This window comes from Bidens hawaiensis, unplaced genomic scaffold, assembly GCF_021521415.1.
Source record: "Bidens hawaiensis isolate Kalapana, Puna unplaced genomic scaffold, B.hawaiensis_p1.1 tig00009543_1, whole genome shotgun sequence".
Classification (NCBI taxonomy): Eukaryota; Viridiplantae; Streptophyta; class Magnoliopsida; order Asterales; family Asteraceae; genus Bidens; species Bidens hawaiensis.
Genome location: NW_027491711.1, coordinates 576,063 through 590,398, shown reverse-complemented (window position 1 = coordinate 590,398; position 14,336 = coordinate 576,063). Strand labels below are relative to the sequence as shown.

At 37.4% G+C, this 14,336-nt stretch overlaps 1 pseudogene; it reads left to right on the top strand.

Moving 5' to 3' along the window:
• The first annotated feature begins 11,707 nt into the window (after positions 1–11,707).
• LOC143532808 (protein HOTHEAD-like) lies at positions 11,708–13,988 on the top strand (annotated as a pseudogene).
• Positions 13,989–14,336: the final 348 nt, after the last annotated feature.

Here is a 14,336-nt window from a genome sequence, read left to right as displayed (position 1 = left end):
AGGAAGTTTTACTTCTTTATACCAAATAGATGATGCTTATTATTTCATATTATTTTTCATTAATATTAACATTAGTTTAGATTACGTGTTAAAAAGCGAAAACATGTTTCCTATGTACATGAAGGCAGTGTTTTTAATGTAGATTTGGTAATTGATAAATGATATTTGTTTTTGAAATATTTATAGTTGATTGGATATAGATGAATTTTCATTATTGTTATTTTTTTTTCTTGGAATATCTTGAAATGATGCATATGTAAGATTGCGGTTATCAAAGGTTATGAGATGATGCTAGATAGAGTTTGCTTAAAGTGATACAATAAAAGATAAATATTTGAGATGTTTTCAAAGTTAACCGCCGGTCCCTAAATTCATCATTCAAACGTTTATAAATCACTGGTTGGGTGCCTGCATGATGCGGCGGGGTCAGTGGTGAACCCAGGATTTTTTGCCAATGGGGTCCCATATTTTCGGTGTTCAAATTTTTCGGGTCGGTCGTTGTTCAGGTCGGGTCGAGGCGAAGAACATAATAAAAAACAATATCATAATAAAACTTTCTTTTCAATCATCACTACCTGAACGGGTCAAAATGGGTCGGGTTGACACATAAACACTTTGTTTTCCCTTTCTTAAACATTTTTGAGATAGAACCTAGATCCACCCTTTCATAAGCATGTGTTGAAAACCATTAACTTAAACTAGTGAAAAATAAAACTGATATTTTAAAGTGTTTGAATGTTTCTAAAGAAAACCATGCATAAAGTTGAAAACAATGATATGTATTTTAGAGGTGTTTGAATGTTTCCAAAGTTATCATTGCAACATTAGCAATCAAATGATTGATTAACACTAAAAATTAACACAAAAAACCAAAAACTGAGCCTTGTAAGACTTGAACCCATGACCTTTCAAAGATAAAACAAGGGACTTTCCACCAGACCACATCAACATTAATAGTATGGGTTCCAAGTATTAAATCTTATGGGGTCCTCAAAAAATTTAATATACCGCTTCTAATAAATTTTTAAAAAACATTGGTGTCCCGGGACCCCGATCCACACTATGTGGGTCCGCCCCTGGGCGGGGTATGCACACAAACATGACATCGAATGCGTAACCGGTGTTACCGTTTCATTGCGTGCGTGACTTCACAACAGTACATGCATAACGATAGTATGCTCGTAATTCGGCATTGAAAGCTTAACAGGTGTTAGTAAGCATGTCACACAACGATTTTACGCGCGCAATCAGGTGTCGATGCGCACGTAATGCCACATTGAGCATGTCTTGACCCGCAACCCGTTCCTGCCTGACACTGTTCTAACCCGAAATCCGTTCTGAATTGACCCTTTTCGACCCGAATCCGTCCCGACCCGACCCAAACCAAATTAACTTTTTTTGTAGCGACCCATTCCAGCCTTAACCTTGAGACCCATGACCTGAACAGCTGAACCTACCTGACCCTTTTGCCGGTCCTTAATGGTAATTATGTAACACATTATTTTTAAAATGAAAAAAATATAGCAATACCATATTTAAATTAAAGAGAATTAAATACTCGTTTTATGGTATACTGTTTTTAAAAAATATTAACGTGCAAAAAATTATAAACGTTTAAACGTTGTAAGAGTAGTTGGTTTAAAATAAAGGGTGTGTGTATATATATATATATATATAACTATTTTATAAATTAACAAAATGTAATTATAGTTAAAGTACCAAACTTGTAATTACTTTTTAATAAACTAAAATCAACTACATTATTTTGTTAAAAGACAAAATTGCTTCTAAAATGTCTTAATTTTATATATTATAGTATTTACTTAAAAATAAAAATTAAGAGATCTCTTACTTATTCTTGTGTATATATATTATAGATATAGATAAATTCACAACAACTATTTTTGAAGACCTTTTAACAAGTTTTAAGGTCATTAGGTCAATTACCAGTTTACCGTACTTTTGAAGACCTTTTAACAAGTTTTAAGGTCATTAGGTCAATTACCAGTTTACCGTACAGTTGGTGTATGAATTTTCTATAATGTTTTTTTTTCTTTTCGTTTCTTAATTTTTCCTTTTTTTTATGCATACTTTTTATCCCCATCATTTCTAAAGACATACAAGAGCAATGCATTTGCTACATTTATCCTAGCATTTTTAAACAGTCCCGCTATTTACATAAATATGTAACAAAAAATTACAATAAATGGCTAACATACTTTGGCTGAAACTAACATTGAGAGACGAAAGCTTGGGAGCGAATTAGATTGGATACCCCGGTAGTCCTAGCCGTAAACGACTGACACTTTTACACTAATGTATTTTAACATTTATTCAAGAAATAACAGATCAAGTTACTTTTCCCACTTTTATCTTATTTTTAAAAATAAAGATATAAACACATTTTTGTGTGGAGGAATAGTTTTTGCAAACATCATCTAGGCCTATTAACTCTATTAAGTTAGAGGTGCATAAATCGGGTTTCAAAAATCCGGCTTCGGGTATAGAATCGGGTTCGGTTATGATCGGGTATTGGAAAATCGGGGATTAGTAATACCCAGGTCAGGGTCGGGTCAAGGTATTGTCTCTAAAAACCATACCCTAAGCATCAGGTTCGGGTCGGGTATAGAACCGGGTATTTTAAAACCGAGTATTTAAATACCCTATTTTCGGGTATTTAAAAACCCTATTTCTGGTTTTTTTTTGGGTTTTTTCCGGGTTTTTTTGGGTATATATTGAATTTTTTTTAAGGGGTTACAGTCTTTAGGGGTATTTTCGGGTATTTTTCGGGTTTAGATCTGGTATTTGAAAAACCCGGTTTCGGGCATTGGAAAAACCCGGTTCTGGGTTTCGGGTATTACCGGGTATAAATCGGGTCCGGTTCCGGGTTCGGGTTTTGGTACTGAAATGCATACCCTATCCGTACCCTACGGGTAGAGTCAGGTATGGGTTCGGGTATTAAAAACCCGGGTATAACAAAAACTGGTTCCGGGTATTTTTTCGGGTCCAGTACCGGGTTCGGGTTTTTTTTTCACCTCTATATTAAGTCATACGATATTAAGATTAGTCTTGGACCTTTGGTTATGAGAGGCCCAACAATTTGCTATGGTTTTTATGTGGGCCAGGTAGGAGTATATTAATATATTATACTTAAGTAGTGGTGCACAAAACTAGCTTTTGGGCCAAAACAAATTGGTTTGGAAATCAGTTAGGATCGAGTCCAAATTGGTTAGGCCTAAACCAGATAGGCATAGAAACTAGTTTCCATATACAGGAAAATCGTATCGGATCGGATCAGATCAGTTACAAATCGGTTTCATCCCCGATTCGATTTTAAAACCAGAATTCAAGTTTATATACCCAAACTGATTTCAAACCACTGGACTAGATCGATTTGATACGATCCAGTTTCACCTACATTGTTTAATATTGATTTTGGGTTTGGATCTGGTTTGGCTGTGCACCTTTGCTTGGTATGCACAACATGAATGAACCCAAAACTAAACGAGAAGGAACACAAGTTAATCAATTCTTGTCTCACTTAGTGTGTGAGAGAGAGAGGAGTGGCACCCGCATAGATAGGGACGAGACAGACGAACATGCCAACGCGGAAGGAAGGCGCATGGTTCTTCGTAAAACCTTTAGCACTACATATGGTCTTAACTAATAGCATATTTAACATGCTTAACATAATAATGATAAAAATATACAAAAATTTAATGTATTTCATTATGTGATAACCGGACCGACCCCACAGAAACCCGAACCCGACCCGAGACCGAAAGTCTAGAAAAACGGAGACCGATGGACGGACCGCTGATGCCCTATTTGGTTTATGCCGGTCTCGGTTTTGATAAGTCGGTTTCCGGGTTAAACCGAGACCGGGTTTGAAGCAAGGATGAAGAACTAAATTCATCGGAAAAAATTCCAGCCAAAAGCAGCAGTGGCATGATAGAGACGTTGACATGAAAAGTAAAGAGTGAAAATAGATTGTCTGGTGATTGTTCCGGCGGCCGGCGTTGGTGTTTACATTAGGTTGTGTTTTAGATATGTGTGAGTGGAGCAAAATGAAGAAGATGGTTTTATGTATTTGGGTTTTCAAGACTGGTGACGATAGCTGTATATTAGGCTGAGGGGTGTGGAGCGCGAGAAAGGGCGCAAGAGGACAGCCGCTCGCGCCCCGGGGCGCGAGCACCACACCACCGAGGCGCGAGAGGGGCGCGAGCGCGGAAAAAGAGGCAGGCGCAAGAGGGGTAGCGGCTGGGGGGTAGCGTGAAGGAGGCTTGGGAAGCGTGAATAGAGCCGTTGGCTCATATTAATGTGTATTAAAAAAAAAAAATTTTTTTTCCCTCTATATATATTCCTCTACATATCACATATATATTCCTCTATATAAACCAATACATACCACACCCAAAACCATTCTCACATACCACACCCAAAACCAATATCACATACCAAAATCACCCTATCTTCGAAACCTTTTTTTAAAAACATGGCTGGAAATTGGTACCCAAACCTAGATTCAGATTACAGTTACGACGATTTATGGTCGGCACCGGACCAAGCGATGTTTTATTCGGGGTCGCAACAATCATCCGGCTTTCAACCATCCAACATACAACCGTCTCCTAACTTTGTAGTTCCGGAGACACAAGAACCAGAAGGTGAAGCTGCGGGACAAAGAAGACGCGTCCACCGGAAAAAACAAGTTGCAACGGACGGGTCGGGTTCGGCTTCGACCGGAAGGACGAAACGGAAAATCACTCCGTGGTCATCGGATGAGAAGGAAGCCCTGTGTCGGGCTTGGATAGTCACTTCTGAGGATCGGCGTTGCGGTAATTGTTTTAACGTTTTTAAAAATGATTTTTAATAAAAAAGTTAAATAAAAAAGTTAGGAGGCGGCCATTGGGAAGGGACGCCAGGGGGAAAAAACCGGCTGAGGGGGAAGCCGTAAACATCACCGATCTTGTTGAATCCCTCAATAAATTCAACAAAACCATGGAGGTGGTCTCTAATGACAAAAAGGAAAAAAAAAGAATGAGAGATTTGGACTTCCTTACAAGAGACTTCAGTAACCTAAATCCGGTCGACCAAATGCTGATGGAAAAACAAAAGGAACGTATCCGGAAGAGGTTGATCGAAGAAGACCAAGCCGAAGAATAAGAAGAATGTTTTTTTTAGATACTTTAATTTTTTTTTAGATATTAATGTGTTTTTTTAATTAATGTGTGTTTTTTTAAATAATTTCTTGTTTTTTTAATAATACGTTTTTTTAATACATTTATAAAAAAATAAACCGCTCGCGCCCCCTCTCGCGCCCCTCCACACCATGGCCCGGGGCGCGAGCACCACAACCAACACTCATCTTATCAAGTTTCTCTCTCTGCCACACGTCACAATATTATTGGCTGGCGCCCCCACTCGCGCCCCCCACACCTCTCAGCCTTAAAAAGACTAGAAATAAATAAATAAAACTTTTGTTAAAAGTCTTGACTGAGTGTCAGATTTTTTTTTGTCGTGTATTTGATTTTTTATGCTTTTATATTAAAAATTAGATAGAATTACAAATTTTGTCCTTTAAAAAAAGCAAAATTACGGTTCGTGTCCTTTGTTAAGTTTCCTTGCAGGCGGTGTACTTTAAACATTTTTTTCCTACACGTTATGTCCTTTACGCTAACTGGGTTAGAAAAACTCAGTTAAGTATGACATGTGCCAGACATGTGATGGGCATAATTGTAATTTTAGTGTATCTTTAAATTAAAAAAAAAAGAAAATATATATAATCCCCTCCTTTCTCTCTTCTTTCTCTCTAAGCCATAAACTCCGGCCACCATAAACTCCGGCCACCATAAATTCCGGCCACCGCAAACGATCCCTATCACCCGAACCCGACCCATCCTTTTCCAAAACCCGTATCCCTATCACCCGAACCCGACCCATCCTTTTCCAAAACCCGTATCCCTATCACCCGAACCCGACCCATCCTTTTCCAAAACCCTCCACTGAGATCTGCCCGAATCTCGCACCGCCGACTGGGACGCCGTCGCCGAACACCTCGGCCGGTTGTTTCCCGGCGCCGTGCCGCCAAAAACCTCCGCGCAGTGCCGCCATAAGATGGAGAAGCTCCGGCAACGGTACCGTGCTGAGAAGCAACGTGCTCTTGCGTTCTCCGTTGGCCGGTTTTTGTCCACGTGGTTCTTCTTTCAAGCTATGGATTCTATGGAGAAAAACGGTACCGGATCTGGATCTAATAATAATAATGATGGTACTGCAAGACCTTACAAGAATAAAGAAATTGTTTTTTGAGTTTTGGATATTGAAGAGTTAAAAGTATTTAACTAATAAAAAAAGTTGTAATTTTTACCAACAAGAAGCTCCTTGGCACTTGGCTTGGTTTCGCCAAACATCCATGCGAACGAGATTGCCATGACTGCAATGAGAACCGCAAAAAGTGCTTCTAGCTTTCTCACACCATAGTTTTCAAGAAATAAAAAGATGAAGCTGCATTGAAGATTACAGGGAATCAAGATCAAGAAAAGCATCTTTATTGATTATAATGTTAAAAGATTCAATTTTGAAAAATGCCCAGAAGCCTTAAACTCAAAAGTCAAAAGGCCCTTTATTCACCTTGATTTATTTTAACAAGGTTTTCGGCGGCACGGCGCCGGGAAACAACCGGCCGAGGTGTTCGGCGACGGCGTCCCAGTCGGCGGTGCGAGATTCGGGCAGATCTCAGTGGAGGGTTTTGGAAAAGGATGGGTCGGGTTCGGGTGATAGGGATACGGGTTTTGGAAAAGGATGGGTCGGGTTCGGGTGATAGGGATACGGGTTTTGGAAAAGGATGGGTCGGGTTCGGGTGATAGGGATCGTTTGCGGTGGCCGGAATTTATGGTGGCCGGAGTTTATGGTGATGGTGGTGGCTTAGAGAGAAAGAAGAGAGAAAGGAGGGGATTATATATATTTTCTTTTTTTTTTAATTTAAAGATACACTAAAATTACAATTATGCCCATCACATGTCTGGCACATGTCATACTTAACTGAGTTTTTCTAACCCAGTTAGCGTAAAGGACATAACGTGTAGGAAAAAAATGTTTAAAGTACACCGCCTGCAAGGAAACTTAACAAAGGACACGAACCGTAATTTGGCTTTTTTTAAAGGACAAAATTTGTAATTCTGTCTAAAAATTATTGAACACATTTACTTTTCTAGCTCAAAAAGTTCAAAAACCAATTGAAAGATCTTTAACATTTTGTACATTATATTACAAGAGTTGTATTTTGCTAAACACAACTTTAAGCCTATCTTTACATATATTGCATCACCTTCAAGATTTCTTTATTCACATTTACTAGTTGCTAATAGAGGAACTGTGTACAAGAAAACTTAGAAGACAAAGATGAAAGACGAACGAAGTTGGTTATCAAAATCAAACAAAAGAAAATCAAATCTCAACCCGTCCCTCGGCCATGGTTGAAAAGGGATGCATCTCTCTTTAGGTCATGGCCATGTTGAATTCTACTTCTTCTGTTAACATCAATCGGTCTTCGGGTTTTCTGCATGTTTTCAAGGTGTAATACCCAAGACCGACCCGAGACCAATTTTGCAAGAAACCAAGGACCGAAACTAGCAAGCACAATATAGGGTCGTCCAGGTTCGAATAAAATCGGGTTGGTTTTTCGGTTAATTTCGGGCCGACCCTATATATGCTCACCCCTAAATATCACCCCCTCATAAACTGAAATTGTAACTATCTGTTAATTTTAATTATTTGTAGTCTTGTATATTTGAACAATTTTTATTTTTATTTTTATTTTTATTTTTTTTATATATCTTCAGCTGTCCCAAAAAAGAAAAAAAACAAGAAAACAAAAGAAGCAACCTTTTATCAGGTAATTAATATAAAAAAAAGTACTTTTCACAAAATTTGTATGAGCAAGTGGCAATGGACTTGTTTCTATTAATTTATATAGCAAAGCAGACAATAAAACAAAAGAATAAACCAGGTATTTTTTCACAAAAACGTGTATTAATTTATATGGACTCGTAGTTGGTGTCTATTAATCTATAAAGTATAATACTATAATAGTCATGGTTGGTAAGTCTAAGGACTAAACTTGTTACATTTAGAAACTTCAAAACATGTGAATTGCGTGTTGATTGACATTTGAATCGTTGAGTTTAACATATACTCAAAAAGATGTCATCTCCACTTTGGTGGGATGGTAAAGGCTTTGGTCTTTGGGTAAGAGGTCCAGGGTTTGATTCCTGGCAATGGTGGTATATTGTAAATAATATGAGGAAAGCTTTAACATTCAAAAAAGAAATATACTCAAAAAGATAGCTATAAGAATGTGTGTGTTGATTGACATTCCAATAGTTGAATTTAGCATATACTCAAAAAGATAGCTATAAGAATATCTGTAGCGGATAACTTCATGTCACGTCACTATTACATAGACATGATAGTTTTCACTAACCTTTTCATCAAAAACGTATAATGGTTTAAATAACAAGATAATTATTACTTAATTTTTATTTTTTTAATAAAAATGTGAGGGTTGAATTTGATAGGTTGAAGTTATAGCAGGCCTACAATCTTAAGCCCCTTCCTGTTAATGCAGTAGCTCCCTAAGGGCTCATGCCCCCCACTAGAGGTGCACAAAATATCTGAACCCTGGTACTAGACTCGAAAATAAAATCTGGAACTGGTTTTTTTAATACCCGGGTGCTTAATACCCGAACCTATACCCGACCCTACTCATAGGGTGCGGATAGGGTATGTATTTCTGTACCAAAACCTGTACCCGAACCGGACCCGATTTGTACCCGGTAATACCCGAAAACCGGAACCGGTTCCATAACCAGAACCGGGTTTTTCCAATACCCGAAACCGGGTTTTTCAAATACCCGATCTATACCCAAAATACCTGAAAAATATCCGATAAATACCCTTAAACAGTGCAACTACCTTAAAATCTAATCTATACCCGAAAAAACCCGAAAAAAAGGTTTTTTCAATACCTAGAAATAGAGTATTCAAATACCCGGTTCTATATCCGACCCAAACCCGATACATAGGGTATGGTATTTAGAGACAATACCCGGACCCGAACCCGACCCGGGTATTGCAAATACCCAATTTTCCAATACCCAATTATATCCGAACCCGATTTTATATCCGAACCCGGGTATTTAAAAAACCCGATTTGTGCACCTCTACCCCCACCGCTCCCCTCGCTTTGACACCTATATAAGGGATTGTAATGATTTGACGCTTCATATTTAGGTAATGTGGCAATAGACGGTGCCAAGCCCCAAAACTTGGTCTAACGGTTAGGCTTGAAAGTATTGAAGATATAAAGAAATGTGAAATACATTATAGTATTTAATTATAAAGGGTTTCAAAAAACTAGCTTATTCCCAGCCCATCCTTCATCCCCATCTATAATTACATTAAGGGGGTGTTTGAGATTGCTTATATTCATCAACTTATAACTTATTAACTTTTTGAAGAGTAATAAGGTGTTTGGGATTGCTTATATTGTGAGAGGAAAAGTTTCATAAGTTACACTTTTGTAACTTATTAACTTAATGAAAAGTTATAAGGAGGTAAAACAAGGAATCACAACCCCCCCCCCCCCCCCGGCCAAAAATACTAAAATTTTCTCTCTTGTTCAATTAAAAACTATTTGTTTATACCTTTATCATTACAGTTGCTCGAGGCAAACAAAGTTTCCCCAAATTTATAAAAAATCACTATGTTTTTCTCTCTCCACACTATAACTTGAACTTACAACACCACCCTATAATTTGCAAAATCTTCTCACATTCTTTAGAAGATGGGTTTAGAATGCTCTTAATGTGTTTAAATTCTATATAAACTTTTTATAATTAAAATATTATTGTTGGTTCATTGATATTAAAATATTATTATTTATTAAAATTTCCGGGCTCAAAATTTTCATCCACTCTCTATTTAGAATTCCGGTAGCTAGAGACCACGCTGTCCAAAAGGGCACAACCCCTTCAAAAGGGTGTTTGTTCGTCACGTCCTGAAACGCCCCAAAAATCAAGGTGTCTTAGAGATTGAGTTCATACATACATTGTAGTTCATAATACGTTTAAAGCTTCAATAAGCAAACAACGAAAACATTAACAATCTTCGTACCCAGAGATACCATAAACATAACAATTAAATTGTGTGGACATAACAAAAACTAGAAATATCATACTAAAAGTCAACAATGCTTAATGAGTTCTTAGTTCATAGCATTCTATCATACAAGTTATTAAAATAATAACACGTACATATGTTCCCGAACACACAAAATGCTTTAACTTCTCATAACATACTCCCAAATACTTCAAAAGATAGAAACTTCCAATTACTTCATTTATAAGGTCAGGTTTCGTTTAAATCTACACATACTTCCTTTTACAGGTCGTGACACACGCTACTCAACTTCAGAATGATTGCTGTCATTCACTTCACATTGCACAAATGTACAATTGTGGGAAACCACAAAGACACTACCAACTTCTATAGAAACTTCTAGGCATACTTAAATTCCACCATTTTCAAGGGAAAGCCCGTATGAGGGACTGAAAGATTAAATGGTTGATACCATGTAAAATGTTAGGAAACTACACAAATTATGGGGGCTTGATGCATAAATATTAAAAGGTTATGATAATTAACTTCTATAATTTAGAAGAATTACGAAATTTATGGATTGATCAAAATAATTCCTAACATTATATTGACATTATGTAATATAATGACATACTATACTACTAAATGAGAGGGTGACTACCACTGCTGCGCGCATCTTCGCTACTCCGACAGTCGAAGCCTCTCTTTTCCTATCAGAAAGCCTTTGAGACTCAGGGCCTTCCTTCAATGGGCTAATTTAAACCCCTAATTTCTACTCGAAATCGTGCTTTTAAGCTTTGCATCTTCTTTAAATTCATAGAAACAATTTGACTTGGTTGAAATTCTGCATTAAAGTGTCCAAAGTTTGATTACGAACGCTTTGAGGGTCGTATATATTGTTTTATGGACTTTATAATTTTGTCTACTTTTATATGCCATCGTCTTCTTAACAAGTACTTAATAAAAGATGTTAGGTTAACAATTTGAACCAGTTCACGAAAGTACGTTGTGTATCAAATATAAGTAATTAACTTGAAATGTGATGGTACTGTTAAGATCTTAATATTGTTCATGAGTTTCACTTGTGGAAGACCAGTGATTTCTAGTTCTTGTGGATTGCAACAAAGAATAAAATTCCCAAGTAATAACCTCATGATAAAATAAATTCACAATAAGAAAAAAATTTTAAGCTGAGCATGTTTTTATGAATGACAATTTTTTTATATAAAATAAGGCCGATCAAATAAGAAATTTTGTTTATCATGATTTTATCTAATCAATCAAATAGTAATACAAATATTATTCCATTTATTTTACGTGTAAAAACAAGTCACACGTTTGTTGTTAATTTAAATAATTTTGAATGAAAAAGAAGTTTTGACGGGATACGAGGGTGGTCACATTGTTGATCAAAAATCCAAAAGCATGCATGGTTGGCAATTATATAAATGCTAGGTGTGTTTCATCGGCTTCCATATATCCTTCCATTTAATATAACCTTTTACATTTTTACTTCATTCAATTCGATTTCATTTCAATCTATTCCACCATGGATCACAACCGCCCGTGGAACTCCATAGTTTCTAATGCATCTCCATTTATATTTGCGATCATCTTCTTTTTTGCTTCTACCTCAACCTCCGAAAAAGGTAATTAATTTGTTATAATATTAAAGCAAAAATTTAGTCACTAGTAACCATGTAATATGTTGAGTAATCACTTAAACATGTCATGGTAATATGCCTCCTCTCTGCTGTAGAGTTCGATGATTCAAATTCTGTAAGGTCATGTATAGGCATATAATTTATGGAAGTACTTAGAAGAATGTTTCATTAGAAAAATAACTTACAACTTTCTCTACAGCTCCATATTCCACATTTGCAAAAGACGCCAGTACCCAAGCTCCAGCGACGGCATCCTATGACTACATTATAGTCGGCGGTGGAACTTCTGGTTGTGCGTTGGCAGCGACACTTTCACAAGGTGCAAAGGTTTTATTCCTCGAAAGAGGTGATTTACCGTACGACTTTCCCTCCATTAACAACATTCATGGATTTTTCGAGACACTTGCAAACCTTGGTCCAACGTCACCCTCTCAGACGTTCGTGTCCACAGACGGCGTGTTCAGCCAAAGGGGCCGTGTTTTGGGAGGTGGGTCTGCAGTCAATGCTGGTTTCTTCACTAGGGTGAGTCCCGACTTTGTTAACAAAGCTGGGTGGGACCCGAACCTGGTGAAGGAGTCGTACGAGTGGGTGGAGAAGAAGGTGGCGTTTGAGCCAATGATGTTGGAATGGCAGAAGGCGGTGAAAGACGGGTTGTTGGAGGCCGGAGTGTTGCCGGATAATGGGTTCACTTATGAACATGTATACGGGACTAAAGTTGGTGGTAGCATTTTTGACCAGAATGGGAAAAGACACTCGGCTGCGGATTTGTTAGAGTTTGCTCATCCAAGCAACATTACTCTACACTTAAATGCAACGGTGCACAAAATATTATTCAAAACCAATGGTAATTAGAACATTAGCATATTTGATCTGTCCTTGTGCAATGTCAAAATGTTGTTAAAACTATATTTATGTTAAATAAAACACAAGTCAAATTTAAATAAGTCAAAATTGACATAAATTTTTTTGATTGTGTTTTAACACATGTATATTTATGTGTGTAGAGCTTAGAGCTCGAGGAGTGTTGTACAAGGATACGAAAGGAAAAAAGCATGTTGCAATTTTAAACGAAAGATCAATGTCGAATGAAGTTGTATTATCAGCAGGCACGCTTGGGAGCACACAGTTGTTGATGTTGAGTGGTATCGGACCTTCCAAACATCTAACACGCCATAGAATTGAGGTTTTGTTGGATCAACCCATGGTTGGACAGGGCTTATCCGTTAACCCGTTGAATATAGTATTCGTCCCTTCACGCCAGTCTGTAGAGAATTCACTAATTGAGGTTGTTGGCATTATGCAATTCGGGAGCTTCATTGAATCCGTTAGTGCCCATATTAACTTGCCATTGCTCCAAAACATGAGTTCCAAATTTGGTCTTTTTACTAATCAGGTGTGTTAACATAATTTTTCTCTAAGTAACCAGCAAAAATACACTCCAACAAGCTTTGTAGTTAATCCATATGTTTGATGTGTATTTTAGAACATTGTTGACAAGATAAGCTCGATAATGGAAGACCGCGTCAACTTGGATCTATTAGGATTTAACGCGGGGCTTATCCTTGAGAAGGTGATGGGTCCATTCTCTTTTGGTGAGCTCGAGCTTGTTACTAAAAATCCAAATGATAACCCTAAAGTCACATTTAACTACTTCAAAGACCCTAGAGACCTTCAATCATGTGTTAAGGGAATGCAAACCATTGTGAAGGTGTTGGAATCAAAACCATTGTCAAAATTTCGTGATCCTTTTCTATCAGTTAATGATTTGTTTGCTTTCATCGTTGCTTTACCTATGAATTTGAGACCTAGGCATGTAAATGCCCCATTTGACCTAGAGCAATATTGCAAAGACACAGTATTGAGCATGTGGCATTATCATGGAGACTGTTAGGTTGATAGAGTTGTTGATCGTGACTATAAAGTTATAGGTGTTGATGCACTTCGTGTTATTGATAGTTCAACTATTTCAGATTCTCCGGGTACAAACCCTCAAGCAACTATAATGATGCTTGGAAGGTATTACTAACCATAATTTTTATAATTTTCTTCTTGTTTTTAATTACTTTTGCTTTAGGAGAAGAAATCAAACTTATTATAACTTTTAATTATTACAGGTATATGGGAATTAAAATGCTAGGAGAAAGACTGGCAATTCAAAGGAAGTAGCTAGGAAGTGAAATATATTAAAAATTGTGTTATATATTTGTCGAAGCACGAAATGAATCTGACCTGATCCATGACGATGTTTCCACGGATTTTCGAGATGAACGAACCACGTCTTGTGTCTTCTTCTCCGGCTGCTTGAGACCTGCAATGGTTTTCGGGGGTGTGGAGGTGACTGCTAAGAAATCCTGAGGATCTCTTGTTTACAGACACAAAAAAGTGGTGGTGGCTCTTATTGAGCATCCCCCCATTGATAAGGAGGTGGAGACCTCCTTATATAGAGAGTCTCATGGCCACCATCATGGTACCCTAATGGGCCTAGCCCAGTTAGGGTTACCTCCACAAAACCCC